At 43.6% G+C, this 15592-nt stretch overlaps 26 non-coding genes across 26 annotated transcripts; all 26 read right to left on the reverse strand.

The window, feature by feature from the left end:
- Nucleotides 1-555: 555 nt before the first annotated feature.
- On the reverse strand, nucleotides 556-627 carry TRNAA-CGC (transfer RNA alanine (anticodon CGC)). The gene has a single exon. It is a non-coding gene; the product is annotated as a tRNA-Ala (tRNA).
- A 314-nt stretch (nucleotides 628-941) lies between these two features.
- Nucleotides 942-1013, reverse strand: TRNAA-UGC (transfer RNA alanine (anticodon UGC)). The gene has a single exon. It is a non-coding gene; the product is annotated as a tRNA-Ala (tRNA).
- Nucleotides 1014-1733: 720 nt separating this feature from the next.
- TRNAA-UGC (transfer RNA alanine (anticodon UGC)) lies at nucleotides 1734-1805 on the reverse strand. The gene has a single exon. It is a non-coding gene; the product is annotated as a tRNA-Ala (tRNA).
- A 314-nt stretch (nucleotides 1806-2119) lies between these two features.
- Nucleotides 2120-2191, reverse strand: TRNAA-UGC (transfer RNA alanine (anticodon UGC)). The gene has a single exon. It is a non-coding gene; the product is annotated as a tRNA-Ala (tRNA).
- A 720-nt stretch (nucleotides 2192-2911) lies between these two features.
- On the reverse strand, nucleotides 2912-2983 carry TRNAA-CGC (transfer RNA alanine (anticodon CGC)). The gene has a single exon. It is a non-coding gene; the product is annotated as a tRNA-Ala (tRNA).
- A 314-nt stretch (nucleotides 2984-3297) lies between these two features.
- On the reverse strand, nucleotides 3298-3369 carry TRNAA-UGC (transfer RNA alanine (anticodon UGC)). The gene has a single exon. It is a non-coding gene; the product is annotated as a tRNA-Ala (tRNA).
- Nucleotides 3370-4077: 708 nt separating this feature from the next.
- TRNAA-CGC (transfer RNA alanine (anticodon CGC)) lies at nucleotides 4078-4149 on the reverse strand. The gene has a single exon. It is a non-coding gene; the product is annotated as a tRNA-Ala (tRNA).
- A 315-nt stretch (nucleotides 4150-4464) lies between these two features.
- On the reverse strand, nucleotides 4465-4536 carry TRNAA-UGC (transfer RNA alanine (anticodon UGC)). Its single transcript has one exon. It is a non-coding gene; the product is annotated as a tRNA-Ala (tRNA).
- Nucleotides 4537-5299: 763 nt separating this feature from the next.
- On the reverse strand, nucleotides 5300-5372 carry TRNAA-UGC (transfer RNA alanine (anticodon UGC)). Its single transcript has one exon. It is a non-coding gene; the product is annotated as a tRNA-Ala (tRNA).
- A 720-nt stretch (nucleotides 5373-6092) lies between these two features.
- TRNAA-UGC (transfer RNA alanine (anticodon UGC)) lies at nucleotides 6093-6164 on the reverse strand. Its single transcript has one exon. It is a non-coding gene; the product is annotated as a tRNA-Ala (tRNA).
- A 314-nt stretch (nucleotides 6165-6478) lies between these two features.
- On the reverse strand, nucleotides 6479-6550 carry TRNAA-UGC (transfer RNA alanine (anticodon UGC)). The gene has a single exon. It is a non-coding gene; the product is annotated as a tRNA-Ala (tRNA).
- Nucleotides 6551-7270: 720 nt separating this feature from the next.
- TRNAA-CGC (transfer RNA alanine (anticodon CGC)) lies at nucleotides 7271-7342 on the reverse strand. The gene has a single exon. It is a non-coding gene; the product is annotated as a tRNA-Ala (tRNA).
- Nucleotides 7343-7656: 314 nt separating this feature from the next.
- TRNAA-UGC (transfer RNA alanine (anticodon UGC)) lies at nucleotides 7657-7728 on the reverse strand. The gene has a single exon. It is a non-coding gene; the product is annotated as a tRNA-Ala (tRNA).
- A 720-nt stretch (nucleotides 7729-8448) lies between these two features.
- On the reverse strand, nucleotides 8449-8520 carry TRNAA-CGC (transfer RNA alanine (anticodon CGC)). The gene has a single exon. It is a non-coding gene; the product is annotated as a tRNA-Ala (tRNA).
- A 315-nt stretch (nucleotides 8521-8835) lies between these two features.
- On the reverse strand, nucleotides 8836-8907 carry TRNAA-UGC (transfer RNA alanine (anticodon UGC)). Its single transcript has one exon. It is a non-coding gene; the product is annotated as a tRNA-Ala (tRNA).
- A 720-nt stretch (nucleotides 8908-9627) lies between these two features.
- TRNAA-CGC (transfer RNA alanine (anticodon CGC)) lies at nucleotides 9628-9699 on the reverse strand. Its single transcript has one exon. It is a non-coding gene; the product is annotated as a tRNA-Ala (tRNA).
- A 315-nt stretch (nucleotides 9700-10014) lies between these two features.
- On the reverse strand, nucleotides 10015-10086 carry TRNAA-UGC (transfer RNA alanine (anticodon UGC)). Its single transcript has one exon. It is a non-coding gene; the product is annotated as a tRNA-Ala (tRNA).
- Nucleotides 10087-10806: 720 nt separating this feature from the next.
- Nucleotides 10807-10878, reverse strand: TRNAA-UGC (transfer RNA alanine (anticodon UGC)). Its single transcript has one exon. It is a non-coding gene; the product is annotated as a tRNA-Ala (tRNA).
- Nucleotides 10879-11192: 314 nt separating this feature from the next.
- TRNAA-UGC (transfer RNA alanine (anticodon UGC)) lies at nucleotides 11193-11264 on the reverse strand. The gene has a single exon. It is a non-coding gene; the product is annotated as a tRNA-Ala (tRNA).
- A 720-nt stretch (nucleotides 11265-11984) lies between these two features.
- On the reverse strand, nucleotides 11985-12056 carry TRNAA-CGC (transfer RNA alanine (anticodon CGC)). The gene has a single exon. It is a non-coding gene; the product is annotated as a tRNA-Ala (tRNA).
- A 315-nt stretch (nucleotides 12057-12371) lies between these two features.
- Nucleotides 12372-12443, reverse strand: TRNAA-UGC (transfer RNA alanine (anticodon UGC)). The gene has a single exon. It is a non-coding gene; the product is annotated as a tRNA-Ala (tRNA).
- Nucleotides 12444-13163: 720 nt separating this feature from the next.
- On the reverse strand, nucleotides 13164-13235 carry TRNAA-UGC (transfer RNA alanine (anticodon UGC)). The gene has a single exon. It is a non-coding gene; the product is annotated as a tRNA-Ala (tRNA).
- Nucleotides 13236-13549: 314 nt separating this feature from the next.
- On the reverse strand, nucleotides 13550-13621 carry TRNAA-UGC (transfer RNA alanine (anticodon UGC)). The gene has a single exon. It is a non-coding gene; the product is annotated as a tRNA-Ala (tRNA).
- Nucleotides 13622-14341: 720 nt separating this feature from the next.
- On the reverse strand, nucleotides 14342-14413 carry TRNAA-CGC (transfer RNA alanine (anticodon CGC)). The gene has a single exon. It is a non-coding gene; the product is annotated as a tRNA-Ala (tRNA).
- A 314-nt stretch (nucleotides 14414-14727) lies between these two features.
- On the reverse strand, nucleotides 14728-14799 carry TRNAA-UGC (transfer RNA alanine (anticodon UGC)). Its single transcript has one exon. It is a non-coding gene; the product is annotated as a tRNA-Ala (tRNA).
- Nucleotides 14800-15519: 720 nt separating this feature from the next.
- Nucleotides 15520-15591, reverse strand: TRNAA-CGC (transfer RNA alanine (anticodon CGC)). The gene has a single exon. It is a non-coding gene; the product is annotated as a tRNA-Ala (tRNA).
- Nucleotide 15592: the final 1 nt, after the last annotated feature.

Here is a 15592-nt window from a genome sequence, read left to right on the forward strand (position 1 = left end):
GATTTATTTATAAGATCATATAAACGTTAATGTAAGTATTTAACGGTGCATAAGAACAGTAAATAGTAATTAAATTTTCTAACATTTATACTTTTAAAGTTATAATTAAATCTAAGTAAATTAGATTTTAACATTTAATTTTTTCAAGAATAAATTTTATTATAAAGTTTTATCCACGCGCCCTTTTTTCCCGTCGCCTTTTTTAACAAAATTTAATTGTAAAATAGCTATTTAACAATACAACAATCGATAAACAGCGTTTCCACCAAATGAGAACCGATAAACATAAAATAATGATTTAATTTCAATAAACTTTATAAATAATCGTCTAAATAGGTTTTGAGATTAGTTAAACGTTATTTCCTGATAAGGTTTACACCAGGCGCCCTTTTTTCCCAACGCCCTTATTTGACGGACGCATTCCAAGGTGCATAGCGTTTGCATGAAAGTCAGAAATATTGACACCTCACTAAGCATCTGTAACAGGAAACATTGGCGCTTCCGGTATGGGATCCATTAGCGCAAGGGGGACTTTGCAGTTTGTAGAAGAAAAGCTGGAGATGCCAGGGATTGAACCCGGGACCTCATACATGCGAAGCATGCGCTCTACCTCTGAGCTACATCCCCCAATGCTGTCAGCAGCGTCGTGGTACCTCAGCAGGCCTTTATCTCCTACAGCAGAAAATGGTAATTAGCAGCTGTTTAAGTTGGAAAGTGATGTTACGGATCATTTTTAAAATTTTTCAGTATATCCGCATTTGGCTAAGGGACAATTTTTTTCCCACAAAATAGGTGGAACCTTTCATTTCACGAACAATAAGAGTTTGCATTAAAGTCAGAATTGTTGACACCTCACTAAGCATCTGCAGCAGGAAACATTGGCGCTTCCGGTATGGGATCCAGTAGCGGAAGGGGGCCTTAGCAGTTTGTAGAAGAAAAGCTGGAGATGCCAGGGATTGAACCCAGGGCCTCATACATGCAAAGCATGCGCTCTATCACTGAGCTACATCCCCTTTGACGTTCGCTATGGAGATGCACAATGAGTAGATTCGTACGGCACACCACTTTTCAGAATCTACCTGCTGTCATTGAGTACCTGGTAAATGGCAAGTTCTATCAATGGTACAGGTTTCTCTGCCTGAAATTATGTTAAAGCTTGATAAGATCCTCTAAAAACTTGGCTTCTCAAGCAGGTTGCTTAAGGGGTAATATTGGATGTTAAACTCTCATTCATGCCAATCATTCATTTCCTAACCTCTTCTTGTCATCTTTATCTCCTCCATCACTTCCTGACTCTTGATGCTGCTTAATTGCTTGCAAAGGCCTGGATTAAATCCTGCATTGAATCTTAAATCATCCTCCTGTGTGGCCTAAAAGAAAAAGTCTGGTACACACCATGCAATTTCCCATCAGACAGATGGGTCGATAGATAATCTTCGACAGATCCGATCGGATTTCCGATCGATTTTCTGATCACTTCAATGCAAATCGATCAGAAAAACGATCGGAAATCAGATCGGACCTGATCTATTCGACCCATCTATCTGGCGGGAAATTGCATAGTGTGTACGAGGCTGAAGTGCATTTTATTGGCTCTATTCCAAGGTGCATAGCGTTTGCATGAAAGTCAGAAATATTGACACCTCACTAAGCATCTGTAACAGGAAACATTGGCGCTTCCGGTATGGGATCCATTAGCGCAAGGGGGACTTTGCAGTTTGTAGAAGAAAAGCTGGAGATGCCGGGGATTGAACCAAGGGCCTCATACATGCAAAGCATGCGCTCTACCTCTGAGCTACATCCCCCAATGCTGTCAGCAGCATCGTGGTACCTCAGCAGGCCTTTATCTCCTACAGCAGAAAATGGTAATTAGCAGCTGTTTAAGTTGGAAAGTGATGTTACGGATCATTTTTAAAATTTTTCAGTAAATCCGCATTTGGCTAAGGGCCAATTTTTTTCCCACAAAATAGGTGGAACCTTTCATTTCACGAACAATAAGAGTTTGCATTAAAGTCAGAATTGTTGACACCTCACTAAGCATCTGCAGCAGGAAACATTGGCGCTTCCGGTATGGGATCCAGTAGCGGAAGGGGGCCTTAGCAGTTTGTAGAAGAAAAGCTGGAGATGCCGGGGATTGAACCCGGGGCCTCATACATGCAAAGCATGCGCTCTACCACTGAGCTATATCCCCTTTGACGTTCGCTATGGAGATGCACAATGAGTAGATTCGTACGGCACACCACTTTTCAGAATCTACCTGCTGTCATTGAGTACCTGGTAAATGGCAAGTTCTATCAATGGTACAGGTTTCTCTGCCTGAAATTATGTTAAAGCTTGATAAGATCCTCTAAAAACTTGGCTTCTCAAGCAGGTTGCTTAAGGGGTAATATTGGATGTTAAACTCTCATTCATGCCAATCATTCATTTCCTAACCTCTTCTTGTCATCTTTATCTCCTCCATCACTTCCTGACTCTTGATGCTGCTTAATTGCTTGCAAAGGCCTGGATTAAATCCTGCATTGAATCTTAAATCATCCTCCTGTGTGGCCTAAAAGAAAAAGTCTGGTACACACCATGCAATTTCCCATCAGACAGATGGGTCGATAGATAATCTTCGACAGATCCGATCGGATTTCCGATCGATTTTCTGATCACTTCAATGCAAATCGATCAGAAAAACGATCGGCAATCAGATCGGACCTGATCTATTCGACCCATCTATCTGGCGGGAAATTGCATAGTGTGTACGAGGCTGAAGTGCATTTTATTGGCTCTATTCCAAGGTGCATAGCGTTTGCATGAAAGTCAGAAATATTGACACCTCACTAAGCATCTGTAACAGGAAACATTGGCGCTTCCGGTATGGGATCCATTAGCGCAAGGGGGACTTTGCAGTTTGTAGAAGAAAAGCTGGAGATGCCGGGGATTGTACCCGGGGCCTCATACATGCGAAGCATGCGCTCTACCTCTGAGCTACATCCCCCAATGCTGTCAGCAGCGTCGTGGTACCTCAGCAGGCCTTTATCTCCTACAGCAGAAAATGGTAATTAGCAGCTGTTTAAGTTGGAAAGTGATGTTACGGATCATTTTTAAAATTTTTCAGTATATCCGCATTTGGCTAAGGGACAATTTTTTTCCCACAAAATAGGTGGAACCTTTTATTTCACGAACAATAAGAGTTTGCATTAAAGTCAGAATTGTTGACACCTCACTAAGCATCTGCAGCAGGAAACATTGGCGCTTCCGGTATGGGATCCAGTAGCGGAAGGGGGCCTTAGCAGTTTGTAGAAGAAAAGCTGGAGATGCCGGGGATTGAACCCGGGGCCTCATACATGCAAAGCATGCGCTCTACCACTGAGCTACATCCCCTTTGACGTTCGCTATGGAGATGCACAATGAGTAGATTCGTACGGCACACCACTTTTCAGAATCTACCTGCTGTCATTGAGTACCTGGTAAATGGCAAGTTCTATCAATGGTACAGGTTTCTCTGCCTGAAATTATATTAAAGCTTGATAAGATCCTCTAAAAACTTGGCTTCTCAAGGAGGTTGCTTAAGGGGTAATATTGGATGTTAAACTCTCATTCATGCCAATCATTCATTTCCTAACCTCTTCTTGTCATCTTTATCTCCTCCATCACTTCCTGACTCTTGATGCTGCTTAATTGCTTGCAAAGGCCTGGATTAAATCCTGCATTGAATCTTAAATCATCCTCCTGTGTGGCCTAAAAGAAAAAGTCTGGTACACACCATGCAATTTCCCATCAGACAGATGGGTCGATAGATAATCTTCGACAGATCCGATCGGATTTCCGATCGATTTTCTGATCACTTCAATGCAAATCGATCAGAAATCAGATCGGACCTGATCTATTCGACCCATCTATCTGGCGGGAAATTGCATAGTGTGTACGAGGCTGAAGTGCATTTTATTGGCTCTATTCCAAGGTGCATAGCGTTTGCATGAAAGTCAGAAATATTGACACCTCACTAAGCATCTGTAACAGGAAACATTGGCGCTTCCGGTATGGGATCCATTAGCGCAAGGGGGACGTTGCAGTTTGTAGAAGAAAAGCTGGAGATGCCAGGGATTGAACCCGGGGCCTCATACATGCGAAGCATGCGCTCTACCTCTGAGCTACATCCCCCAATGCTGTCAGCAGTGTCGTGGTACCTCAGCAGGCCTTTATCTCCTACAGCAGAAAATGGTAATTAGCAGCTGTTTAAGTTGGAAAGTGATGTTACGGATCATTTTTAAAATTTTTCAGTATATCCGCATTTGGCTAAGGGACAATTTTTTTTCCCACAAAATAGGTGGAACCTTTCATTTCACGAACAATAAGAGTTTGCATTAAAGTCAGAATTGTTGACACCTCACTAAGCATCTGCAGCAGGAAACATTGGCGCTTCCGGTATGGGATCCAGTAGCGGAAGGGGGCCTTAGCAGTTTGTAGAAGAAAAGCTGGAGATGCCGGGGATTGAACCCGGGGCCTCATACATGCAAAGCATGCGCTCTACCACTGAGCTACATCCCCTTTGACGTTCGCTATGGAGATGCACAATGAGTAGATTCGTACGGCACACCACTTTTCAGAATCTACCTGCTGTCATTGAGTACCTGGTAAATGGCAAGTTCTATCAATGGTACAGGTTTCTCTGCCTGAAATTATATTAAAGCTTGATAAGATCCTCTAAAAACTTGGCTTCTCAAGCAGGTTGCTTAAGGGGTAATATTGGATGTTAAACTCTCATTCATGCCAATCATTCATTTCCTAACTTCTTCTTGTCATCTTTATCTCCTCCATCACTTCCTGACTCTTGATGCTGCTTAATTGCTTGCAAAGGCCTGGATTAAATCCTGCATTGAATCTTAAATCATCCTCCTGTGTGGCCTAAAAGAAAAAGTCTGGTACACACCATGCAATTTCCCATTAGACAGATGGGTCGATAGATAATTTTCGACAGATCCGATCGGATTTCCGATCGATTTTCTGATCACTTCAATGCAAATCGATCAGAAAAACGATCGGCAATCAGATCGGACCTGATCTATTCGACCCATCTATCTGGCGGGAAATTGCATAGTGTGTACGAGTCTGAAGTGCATTTTATTGGCTCTATTCCAAGGTGCATAGCGTTTGCATGAAAGTCAGAAATATTGACAACTCACTAAGCATCTGTAACAGGAAACATTGGCGCTTCCGGTATGGGATCCATTAGCGCAAGGGGGCTTTGCAGTTTGTAGAGGAAAAGCTGGAGATGCCGGGGATTGAACCCAGGGCCTCATACATGCGAAGCCGGGGATTGCCGGGGATTGAACCCGGGGCCTCATACATGCAAAGCATGCGCTCTACCAATAAGCTACATCCCCTTTGACGTTCGCTACAGAGATGCACAATGAGTAGATTCGTACGGCACACCACTTTTCAGAATCTACCTGCTGTCATTGAGTACCTGGTAAATGGCAAGTTCTATCAATGGTACAGGTTTCTCTGCCTGAAATTATATTAAAGCTTGATAAGATCCTCTAAAAACTTGGCTTCTCAAGCAGGTTGCTTAAGGGGTAATATTGGATGTTAAACTCTCATTCATGCCAATCATTCATTTCCTAACCTCTTCTTGTCATCTTTATCTCCTCCATCACTTCCTGACTCTTGATGCTGCTTAATTGCTTGCAAAGGCCTGGATTAAATCCTGCATTGAATCTTAAATCATCCTCCTGTGTGGCCTAAAAGAAAAAGTCTGGTACACACCATGCAATTTCCCATCAGACAGATGGGTCGATAGATAATCTTCGACAGATCCGATCGGATTTCCGATCGATTTTCTGATCACTTCAATGCAAATCGATCAGAAAAACGATCGGCAATCAGATCGGACCTGATCTATTCGACCCATCTATCTGGCGGGAAATTGCATAGTGTGTACGAGGCTGAAGTGCATTTTATTGGCTCTATTCCAAGGTGCATAGCGTTTGCATGAAAGTCAGAAATATTGACACCTCACTCAGCATCTGTAACAGGAAACATTGGCGCTTCCGGTATGGGATCCATTAGCGCAAGGGGGACTTTGCAGTTTGTAGAAGAAAAGCTGGAGATGCCAGGGATTGAACCCGGGGCCTCATACATGCAAAGCATGCGCTCTACCTCTGAGCTACATCCCCCAATGCTGTCAGCAGTGTCGTGGTACCTCAGCAGGCCTTTATCTCCTACAGCAGAAAATGGTAATTAGCAGCTGTTTAAGTTGGAAAGTGATGTTACGGATCATTTTTAAAATTTTTCAGTATATCCGCATTTGGCTAAGGGACAATTTTTTTCCCACAAAATAGGTGGAACCTTTCATTTCACGAACAATAAGAGTTTGCATTAAAGTCAGAATTGTTGACACCTCACTAAGCATCTGCAGCAGGAAACATTGGCGCTTCCGGTATGGGATCCAGTAGCGGAAGGGGGCCTTAGCAGTTTGTAGAAGAAAAGCTGGAGATGCCGGGGATTGAACCCGGGGCCTCATACATGCAAAGCATGCGCTCTACCACTGAGCTACATCCCCTTTGACGTTCGCTATGGAGATGCACAATGAGTAGATTCGTACGGCACACCACTTTTCAGAATCTACCTGCTGTCATTGAGTACCTGGTAAATGGCAAGTTCTATCAATGGTACAGGTTTCTCTGCCTGAAATTATATTAAAGCTTGATAAGATCCTCTAAAAACTTGGCTTCTCAAGCAGGTTGCTTAAGGGGTAATATTGGATGTTAAACTCTCATTCATGCCAATCATTCATTTCCTAACCTCTTCTTGTCATCTTTATCTCCTCCATCACTTCCTGACTCTTGATGCTGCTTAATTGCTTGCAAAGGCCTGGATTAAATCCTGCATTGAATCTTAAATCATCCTCCTGTGTGGCCTAAAAGAAAAAGTCTGGTACACACCATGCAATTTCCCATCAGACAGATGGGTCGATAGATAATCTTCGACAGATCCGATCGGATTTCCGATCGATTTTCTGATCACTTCAATGCAAATCGATCAGAAAAACGATCGGCAATCAGATCGGACCTGATCTATTCGACCCATCTATCTGGCGGGAAATTGCATAGTGTGTACGAGGCTGAAGTGCATTTTATTGGCTCTATTCCAAGGTGCATAGCGTTTGCATGAAAGTCAGAAATATTGACACCTCACTAAGCATCTGTAACAGGAAACATTGGCGCTTCCGGTATGGCATCCATTAGCGCAAGGGGGACTTTGCAGTTTGTAGAAGAAAAGCTGGAGATGCCGGGGATTGAACCCGGGGCCTCATACATGCGAAGCATGCGCTCTACCTCTGAGCTACATCCCCCAATGCTGTCAGCAGCGTCGTGGTACCTCAGCAGGCCTTTATCTCCTACAGCAGAAAATGGTAATTAGCAGCTGTTTAAGTTGGAAAGTGATGTTACGGATCATTTTTAAAATTTTTCAGTATATCCGCATTTGGCTAAGGGACAATTTTTTTCCCACAAAATAGGTGGAACCTTTTATTTCACGAACAATAAGAGTTTGCATTAAAGTCAGAATTGTTGACACCTCACTAAGCATCTGCAGCAGGAAACATTGGCGCTTCCGGTATGGGATCCAGTAGCGGAAGGGGGCCTTAGCAGTTTGTAGAAGAAAAGCTGGAGATGCCGGGGATTGAACCCGGGGCCTCATACATGCAAAGCATGCGCTCTACCACTGAGCTACATCCCCTTTGACGTTCGCTATGGAGATGCACAATGAGTAGATTCGTACGGCACACCACTTTTCAGAATCTACCTGCTGTTATTGAGTACCTGGTAAATGGCAAGTTCTATCAATGGTACAGGTTTCTCTGCCTGAAATTATATTAAAGCTTGATAAGATCCTCTAAAAACTTGGCTTCTCAAGGAGGTTGCTTAAGGGGTAATATTGGATGTTAAACTCTCATTCATGCCAATCATTCATTTCCTAACCTCTTCTTGTCATCTTTATCTCCTCCATCACTTCCTGACTCTTGATGCTGCTTAATTGCTTGCAAAGGCCTGGATTAAATCCTGCATTGAATCTTAAATCATCCTCCTGTGTGGCCTAAAAGAAAAAGTCTGGTACACACCATGCAATTTCCCATCAGACAGATGGGTCGATAGATAATCTTCGACAGATCCGATCGGATTTCCGATCGATTTTCTGATCACTTCAATGCAAATCGATCAGAAAAACGATCGGAAATCAGATCGGACCTGATCTATTCGACCCATCTATCTGGCGGGAAATTGCATAGTGTGTACGAGGCTGAAGTGCATTTTATTGGCTCTATTCCAAGGTGCATAGCGTTTGCATGAAAGTCAGAAATATTGACACCTCACTAAGCATCTGTAACAGGAAACATTGGCGCTTCCGGTATGGGATCCATTAGCGCAAGGGGGACTTTGCAGTTTGTAGAAGAAAAGCTGGAGATGCCAGGGATTGAACCCGGGGCCTCATACATGCGAAGCATGCGCTCTACCTCTGAGCTACATCCCCCAATGCTGTCAGCAGCGTCGTGGTACCTCAGCAGGCCTTTATCTCCTACAGCAGAAAATGGTAATTAGCAGCTGTTTAAGTTGGAAAGTGATGTTACGGATCATTTTTAAAATTTTTCAGTATATCCGCATTTGGCTAAGGGACAATTTTTTTTCCCACAAAATAGGTGGAACCTTTCATTTCACGAACAATAAGAGTTTGCATTAAAGTCAGAATTGTTGACACCTCACTAAGCATCTGCAGCAGGAAACATTGGCGCTTCCGGTATGGGATCCAGTAGCGGAAGGGGGCCTTAGCAGTTTGTAGAAGAAAAGCTGGAGATGCCGGGGATTGAACCCGGGGCCTCATACATGCAAAGCATGCGCTCTACCACTGAGCTACATCCCCTTTGACGTTCGCTATGGAGATGCACAATGAGTAGATTCGTACGGCACACCACTTTTCAGAATCTACCTGCTGTTATTGAGTACCTGGTAAATGGCAAGTTCTATCAATGGTACAGGTTTCTCTGCCTGAAATTATATTAAAGCTTGATAAGATCCTCTAAAAACTTGGCTTCTCAAGGAGGTTGCTTAAGGGGTAATATTGGATGTTAAACTCTCATTCATGCCAATCATTCATTTCCTAACCTCTTCTTGTCATCTTTATCTCCTCCATCACTTCCTGACTCTTGATGCTGCTTAATTGCTTGCAAAGGCCTGGATTAAATCCTGCATTGAATCTTAAATCATCCTCCTGTGTGGCCTAAAAGAAAAAGTCTGGTACACACCATGCAATTTCCCATCAGACAGATGGGTCGATAGATAATCTTCGACAGATCCGATCGGATTTCCGATCGATTTTCTGATCACTTCAATGCAAATCGATCAGAAAAACGATCGGAAATCAGATCGGACCTGATCTATTCGACCCATCTATCTGGCGGGAAATTGCATAGTGTGTACGAGGCTGAAGTGCATTTTATTGGCTCTATTCCAAGGTGCATAGCGTTTGCATGAAAGTCAGAAATATTGACACCTCACTAAGCATCTGTAACAGGAAACATTGGCGCTTCCGGTATGGGATCCATTAGCGCAAGGGGGACTTTGCAGTTTGTAGAAGAAAAGCTGGAGATGCCAGGGATTGAACCCGGGGCCTCATACATGCGAAGCATGCGCTCTACCTCTGAGCTACATCCCCCAATGCTGTCAGCAGCGTCGTGGTACCTCAGCAGGCCTTTATCTCCTACAGCAGAAAATGGTAATTAGCAGCTGTTTAAGTTGGAAAGTGATGTTACGGATCATTTTTAAAATTTTTCAGTATATCCGCATTTGGCTAAGGGACAATTTTTTTTCCCACAAAATAGGTGGAACCTTTCATTTCACGAACAATAAGAGTTTGCATTAAAGTCAGAATTGTTGACACCTCACTAAGCATCTGCAGCAGGAAACATTGGCGCTTCCGGTATGGGATCCAGTAGCGGAAGGGGGCCTTAGCAGTTAGTAGAAGAAAAGCTGGAGATGCCGGGGATTGAACCCGGGGCCTCATACATGCAAAGCATGCGCTCTACCACTGAGCTACATCCCCTTTGACGTTCGCTATGGAGATGCACAATGAGTAGATTCGTACGGCACACCACTTTTCAGAATCTACCTGCTGTCATTGAGTACCTGGTAAATGGCAAGTTCTATCAATGGTACAGGTTTCTCTGCCTGAAATTATATTAAAGCTTGATAAGATCCTCTAAAAACTTGGCTTCTCAAGCAGGTTGCTTAAGGGGTAATATTGGATGTTAAACTCTCATTCATGCCAATCATTCATTTCCTAACCTCTTCTTGTCATCTTTATCTCCTCCATCACTTCCTGACTCTTGATGCTGCTTAATTGCTTGCAAAGGCCTGGATTAAATCCTGCATTGAATCTTAAATCATCCTCCTGTGTGGCCTAAAAGAAAAAGTCTGGTACACACCATGCAATTTCCCATCAGACAGATGGGTCGATAGATAATCTTCGACAGATCCGATCGGATTTCCGATCGATTTTCTGATCACTTCAATGCAAATCGATCAGAAAAACGATCGGCAATCAGATCGGACCTGATCTATTCGACCCATCTATCTGGCGGGAAATTGCATAGTGTGTACGAGGCTGAAGTGCATTTTATTGGCTCTATTCCAAGGTGCATAGCGTTTGCATGAAAGTCAGAAATATTGACACCTCACTCAGCATCTGTAACAGGAAACATTGGCGCTTCCGGTATGGGATCCATTAGCGCAAGGGGGACTTTGCAGTTTGTAGAAGAAAAGCTGGAGATGCCGGGGATTGAACCCGGGGCCTCATACATGCAAAGCATGCGCTCTACCTCTGAGCTACATCCCCCAATGCTGTCAGCAGTGTCGTGGTACCTCAGCAGGCCTTTATCTCCTACAGCAGAAAATGGTAATTAGCAGCTGTTTAAGTTGGAAAGTGATGTTACGGATCATTTTTTAAATTTTTCAGTATATCCGCATTTGGCTAAGGGACAATTTTTTTTCCACAAAATAGGTGGAACCTTTCATTTCACGAACAATAAGAGTTTGCATTAAAGTCAGAATTGTTGACACCTCACTAAGCATCTGCAGCAGGAAACATTGGCGCTTCCGGTATGGGATCCAGTAGCGGAAGGGGGCCTTAGCAGTTAGTAGAAGAAAAGCTGGAGATGCCGGGGATTGAACCCGGGGCCTCATACATGCAAAGCATGCGCTCTACCACTGAGCTACATCCCCTTTGATGTTCGCTATGGAGATGCACAATGAGTAGATTCGTACGGCACACCACTTTTCAGAATCTACCTGCTGTCATTGAGTACCTGGTAAATGGCAAGTTCTATCAATGGTACAGGTTTCTCTGCCTGAAATTATATTAAAGCTTGATAAGATCCTCTAAAAACTTGGCTTCTCAAGCAGGTTGCTTAAGGGGTAATATTGGATGTTAAACTCTCATTCATGCCAATCATTCATTTCCTAACCTCTTCTTGTCATCTTTATCTCCTCCATCACTTCCTGACTCTTGATGCTGCTTAATTGCTTGCAAAGGCCTGGATTAAATCCTGCATTGAATCTTAAATCATCCTCCTGTGTGGCCTAAAAGAAAAAGTCTGGTACACACCATGCAATTTCCCATCAGACAGATGGGTCGATAGATAATCTTCGACAGATCCGATCGGATTTCCGATCGATTTTCTGATCACTTCAATGCAAATCGATCAGAAAAACGATCGGAAATCAGATCGGACCTGATCTATTCGACCCATCTATCTGGCGGGAAATTGCATAGTGTGTACGAGGCTGAAGTGCATTTTATTGGCTCTATTCCAAGGTGCATAGCGTTTGCATGAAAGTCAGAAATATTGACACCTCACTAAGCATCTGTAACAGGAAACATTGGCGCTTCCGGTATGGGATCCATTAGCGCAAGGGGGACTTTGCAGTTTGTAGAAGAAAAGCTGGAGATGCCAGGGATTGAACCCGGGGCCTCATACATGCGAAGCATGCGCTCTACCTCTGAGCTACATCCCCCAATGCTGTCAGCAGTGTCGTGGTACCTCAGCAGGCCTTTATCTCCTACAGCAGAAAATGGTAATTAGCAGCTGTTTAAGTTGGAAAGTGATGTTACGGATCATTTTTAAAATTTTTCAGTATATCCGCATTTGGCTAAGGGACAATTTTTTTTCCCACAAAATAGGTGGAACCTTTTATTTCACGAACAATAAGAGTTTGCATTAAAGTCAGAATTGTTGACACCTCACTAAGCATCTGCAGCAGGAAACATTGGCGCTTCCGGTATGGGATCCAGTAGCGGAAGGGGGCCTTAGCAGTTAGTAGAAGAAAAGCTGGAGATGCCGGGGATTGAACCCGGGGCCTCATACATGCAAAGCATGCGCTCTACCACTGAGCTACATCCCCTTTGACGTTCGCTATGGAGATGCACAATGAGTAGATTCGTACGGCACACCACTTTTCAGAATCTACCTGCTGTCATTGAGTACCTGGTAAATGGCAAGTTCTATCAATGGTACAGGTTTCTCTGCCTGAAATTATATTAAAGCTTGATAAGATCCTCTAAAAACTTGGCTTCTCAAGCAGGTTGCTTAAGGGGTAATATTGGATGTTAAACTCTCATTCATGCCAATCATTCATTTCCTAACCTCTTCTTGTCATCTTTATCTCCTCCATCACTTCCTGACTCTTGATGCTGCTTAATTGCTTGCAAAGGCCTGGATTAAATCCTGCATTGAATCTTAAATCATCCTCCTGTGTGGCCTAAAAGAAAAAGTCTGGTACACACCATGCAATTTCCCATCAGACAGATGGGTCGATAGATCATCTTCGACAGATCCGATCGGATTTCCGATCGATTTTCTGATCACTTCAATGCAAATCGATCAGAAAAACGATCGGCAATCAGATCGGACCTGATCTATTCGACCCATCTATCTGGCGGGAAATTGCATAGTGTGTACGAGGCTGAAGTGCATTTTATTGGCTCTATTCCAAGGTGCATAGCGTTTGCATGAAAGTCAGAAATATTGACACCTCACTCAGCATCTGTAACAGGAAACATTGGCGCTTCCGGTATGGGATCCATTAGCGCAAGGGGGACTTTGCAGTTTGTAGAAGAAAAGCTGGAGATGCCAGGGATTGAACCCGGGGCCTCATACATGCAAAGCATGCGCTCTACCTCTGAGCTACATCCCCCAATGCTGTCAGCAGTGTCGTGGTACCTCAGCAGGCCTTTATCTCCTACAGCAGAAAATGGTAATTAGCAGCTGTTTAAGTTGGAAAGTGATGTTACGGATCATTTTTAAAATTTTTCAGTATATCCGCATTTGGCTAAGGGACAATTTTTTTCCCACAAAATAGGTGGAACCTTTCATTTCACGAACAATAAGAGTTTGCATTAAAGTCAGAATTGTTGACACCTCACTAAGCATCTGCAGCAGGAAACATTGGCGCTTCCGGTATGGGATCCAGTAGCGGAAGGGGGCCTTAGCAGTTTGTAGAAGAAAAGCTGGAGATGCCGGGGATTGAACCCGGGGCCTCATACATGCAAAGCATGCGCTCTACCACTGAGCTACATCCCCTTTGACGTTCGCTATGGAGATGCACAATGAGTAGATTCGTACGGCACACCACTTTTCAGAATCTACCTGCTGTCATTGAGTACCTGGTAAATGGCAAGTTCTATCAATGGTACAGGTTTCTCTGCCTGAAATTATATTAAAGCTTGATAAGATCCTCTAAAAACTTGGCTTCTCAAGCAGGTTGCTTAAGGGGTAATATTGGATGTTAAACTCTCATTCATGCCAATCATTCATTTCCTAACCTCTTCTTGTCATCTTTATCTCCTCCATCACTTCCTGACTCTTGATGCTGCTTAATTGCTTGCAAAGGCCTGGATTAAATCCTGCATTGAATCTTAAATCATCCTCCTGTGTGGCCTAAAAGAAAAAGTCTGGTACACACCATGCAATTTCCCATCAGACAGATGGGTCGATAGATAATCTTCGACAGATCCGATCGGATTTCCGATCGATTTTCTGATCACTTCAATGCAAATCGATCAGAAAAACGATCGGCAATCAGATCGGACCTGATCTATTCGACCCATCTATCTGGCGGGAAATTGCATAGTGTGTACGAGGCTGAAGTGCATTTTATTGGCTCTATTCCAAGGTGCATAGCGTTTGCATGAAAGTCAGAAATATTGACACCTCACTAAGCATCTGTAACAGGAAACATTGGCGCTTCCGGTATGGCATCCATTAGCGCAAGGGGGACTTTGCAGTTTGTAGAAGAAAAGCTGGAGATGCCGGGGATTGAACCCGGGGCCTCATACATGCGAAGCATGCGCTCTACCTCTGAGCTACATCCCCCAATGCTGTCAGCAGCGTCGTGGTACCTCAGCAGGCCTTTATCTCCTACAGCAGAAAATGGTAATTAGCAGCTGTTTAAGTTGGAAAGTGATGTTACGGATCATTTTTAAAATTTTTCAGTATATCCGCATTTGGCTAAGGGACAATTTTTTTCCCACAAAATAGGTGGAACCTTTTATTTCACGAACAATAAGAGTTTGCATTAAAGTCAGAATTGTTGACACCTCACTAAGCATCTGCAGCAGGAAACATTGGCGCTTCCGGTATGGGATCCAGTAGCGGAAGGGGGCCTTAGCAGTTTGTAGAAGAAAAGCTGGAGATGCCGGGGATTGAACCCGGGGCCTCATACATGCAAAGCATGCGCTCTACCACTGAGCTACATCCCCTTTGACGTTCGCTATGGAGATGCACAATGAGTAGATTCGTACGGCACACCACTTTTCAGAATCTACCTGCTGTTATTGAGTACCTGGTAAATGGCAAGTTCTATCAATGGTACAGGTTTCTCTGCCTGAAATTATATTAAAGCTTGATAAGATCCTCTAAAAACTTGGCTTCTCAAGGAGGTTGCTTAAGGGGTAATATTGGATGTTAAACTCTCATTCATGCCAATCATTCATTTCCTAACCTCTTCTTGTCATCTTTATCTCCTCCATCACTTCCTGACTCTTGATGCTGCTTAATTGCTTGCAAAGGCCTGGATTAAATCCTGCATTGAATCTTAAATCATCCTCCTGTGTGGCCTAAAAGAAAAAGTCTGGTACACACCATGCAATTTCCCATCAGACAGATGGGTCGATAGATAATCTTCGACAGATCCGATCGGATTTCCGATCGATTTTCTGATCACTTCAATGCAAATCGATCAGAAAAACGTTTGGAAATCAGATCGGACCTGATCTATTCGACCCATCTATCTGGCGGGAAATTGCATAGTGTGTACGAGGCTGAAGTGCATTTTATTGGCTCTATTCCAAGGTGCATAGCGTTTGCATGAAAGTCAGAAATATTGACACCTCACTAAGCATCTGTAACAGGAAACATTGGCGCTTCCGGTATGGGATCCATTAGCGCAAGGGGGACTTTGCAGTTTGTAGAAGAAAAGCTGGAGATGCCAGGGATTGAACCCGGGGCCTCATACATGCGAAGCATGCGCTCTACCTCTGAGCTACATCCCCC

Source organism: Hyperolius riggenbachi, chromosome 4 (genome assembly GCF_040937935.1).
Source record: "Hyperolius riggenbachi isolate aHypRig1 chromosome 4, aHypRig1.pri, whole genome shotgun sequence".
Classification (NCBI taxonomy): domain Eukaryota; kingdom Metazoa; phylum Chordata; class Amphibia; order Anura; family Hyperoliidae; genus Hyperolius; species Hyperolius riggenbachi.